This window comes from Gekko japonicus, unplaced genomic scaffold (genome assembly GCF_001447785.1).
Source record: "Gekko japonicus isolate JY-2015 unplaced genomic scaffold, Gekko_japonicus_V1.1 scaffold4349, whole genome shotgun sequence".
Classification (NCBI taxonomy): domain Eukaryota; kingdom Metazoa; phylum Chordata; class Lepidosauria; order Squamata; family Gekkonidae; genus Gekko; species Gekko japonicus.
This window is the reverse complement of record NW_015173819.1, coordinates 66772-69689: the sequence shown is the minus strand read 5'-3', so window position 1 is coordinate 69689 and position 2918 is coordinate 66772.

The following is a 2918-nucleotide window of genomic DNA, read 5'->3' as shown; positions in this document are numbered from 1 at the left end:
TTTCCAACTCACTCTCTCTAGTGTTTCTGAATGACTACACAAATAAGTAACGAATAAGGAATGAATAAGGAAGTGCGAATAAGGAACCAACTTCAGCCTCCTTGATTTGAAGGCAAATAGTCGAAAGGGCTAAGACCGTGGTTCTTAGCTGCTGCTGACTTCCATCCAGCCCCCAGGCCCCTTGGCTCTGGGCCACCTGAAGGACTCCCCACCACCACCCCTTCCGCAAATGTCACTTGCTTCCCCATGTATGCAAGCAGAGTGCGAATGCCGCAAAAGTGATTTCATTTTTTAAAATTTTTTTATTTTGTGACATCAGTGCCCCCTGATTTATTTAAAGGCCCCCTGAATGACAAAATCCTGGCTACGGGCCTACGTAGAAGCTTGTCTACTTTGAATTCTTTTCAAATGTTTTTCCCGGGTCTCTGACTTGATGTAGCAGCTTTAGTTTCCAGAATTTATTAAGCAGCACCTGCAGTAGCACATGCGGAAGATGCTGCCGTGGACCAATCAATAGAGTTTCAGTAGTGTAGAAGAACAGCATTCCGTGCGCCTTGGTGTTTAGTCATGCCGGCCACATGACCACGGAAACGTCTTCGGACAGCGCTGGCTCTTCGGCTTTGAAACGGAGATGAGCACCGCAACCCTAGAGTCGGATTCGACTGGCTTTCGAGCAAGGGAACCTTTACCTTTTAGTGAAGAAGAGGGATCATTCTATGAAGAAGGTTAAAGGATAATCCATTTTGATAGATTCAGGTGTGTAGCCATGTTGGTCTGAAGCAGCAGAACCAATACCTATATTATGGACTGGTGATTTCCATTTTTGTTTCTCTCTCTAATTGGCCCTTCCAGGCAACCAACTCTCCCCCCTCCTATATGTAAAGGCTGAGGAAATTCTGTTTCACTGTATCTGAAGAAGTGTGCTTGCACACATAAGTTAATACCTTAAATAAAGCTTTGTTGGTTTTAACGGCGCCACTGGACTTAAACTTTGTTCTGATAATCCATTTTCTTTAAAACCAAATATCCCTATCTTTCATTGGCCACCTACCTCTTTTGGTAATAGAGAGACGGAGGATTAACACATGGAATTCACTGCCACAGGAGGTGGTGGCGGCTACAAGCATGGACAGCTTCGAGAGGGAATTAGATAAGCATATGGAGCAGAGGTCCATCAGTGGCGATTAGCCACAAGGTATAGATAGGAACTCACAGGCTGGGGCAAGTGATGCTCTGTATTCTTGGTGCTTGGGGGGGGCAACAGTGGGAGGGCTTCTGGTGTCCTGGCCCCACTGCTGGACCTCCTGATGGCACCTGGTATTTCTGGCCACTGTGTGACAGAGCGTTGGACTGGATGGGCCATTGGCCTGATCCAACATTGGCTTCTCTTATGTTCTTAAGGGAGGGATCCCATCCCTGCACATATACAGGTGCCAAGCGTCCAGGAGGCAGCTCCAGTGTGCCTGTACCTGCCCCCAGCCTGCCTCCCCTACTTCTCCCATGAGCTCACAGGGCTCTGGCTTGGCTCCTGTCTCACTGGGAAGCAAAGGGGAGGGGACAAAAAAAAACACAGCTAAGGAGGCAGGAGGGGGCATCACCCTTGTGGGCCCCCTTGTGGCTATGGGCCTGCTTGCACCCCTCCTTGTTTGGGGAGTGATTCTGTTGATCCGGCATTGCCACAATGGCGCTGAATTCTGCTGGATACTCTTTGATTGCACTGGTACTGCTAGGCACACTGTACATTGCACTGGTTCTGCTGGGCTTGCAAAAATGCCCTCCTACCACCACCTTCAATTTCTACTGCAGAGATTCTCTGGCTTGATCTTAGTCCTATTGAGTTTACTCTGCCACAGTGGTTCTGCTGGGCTTGCAAAAATGCTTCCCCGCCTTCAGTTTCTATTCTCTGGGACTTTGATTCTGATCTGCTGGGCTTCTATTGCCCTTGCTGTTTTTGCAATTTCCCCCCCTCCTTTGGAAATGATGGAGGATGGGGGCACCTTCTATGGGGAGCCATAACTCTGATCTTGTACATCCAACCCTTGCCAAACTTGGGAGGCAGGTAGAGGAGAGTCAGCTGGAGATCCTTGGTGGGTTTGGCATCTCTAGCATGCCAGGGGGCCATTCTACCACATCATGAACTGAACCAGTTCATTTCACTCCTAAAAGTTTTAGATGGTTCATGGTTCAGAAACCAGGCATGCCATGAACCCAGAACTGAAATGCATTTTCCCAGTTCATGTCATCATGATTAAAGAAGGAACATTTGGAAACAGGTGTGAAACATGCCGAAAGCTTTGTTGATTTTCTGTTGGGACGTATTCATGCTAATATAGTTGTCAAGGTAGAAAATTTATCCATGCAGATAAACTCTTAAAAGAAACTGGAGAAAGATTAGGGTTGCTGACCCTTGAAAAATGTTGACCAACGCCTAGGAATTTGTGGAGGAGTCACAAGTCAAACATTAGCCATTTCTGTCTGGAGAAATGATGCACCTCCTAATAATCTTGTGGCACCTTCAACAAGTTTTCATCCCAGGATAGACTATGATGGACTGGAGCACACTTTGTCAGATGATGTCCATAGTGGGGGGTCCTCACTGAGCAATCATTTATATATGAAATTATGAAGAAAGTAAGTTGTAAATAGAACAGTGAAAGGGCCAGGGAATACAGGGTGAGATGTAATTAAGTAAAATCCAAATGTAATCAAGAAAAGAGCAGAGAACGTTCACACAAGTATGTCTTGGCTCATAGCATAATCAACCTAGATTTGCTAAACTGGTTAACACCCATACTGACTTAAGTATTCACAGTTCTTGGTGAGTTCTGATTCAGCAGTTTCATGCTGGAGTCTCCCTTTGAATGGGACGATGGTGGTGAGGCCCTGGGAGACTGACAAGGTCTTGTAACAGTTTCTGG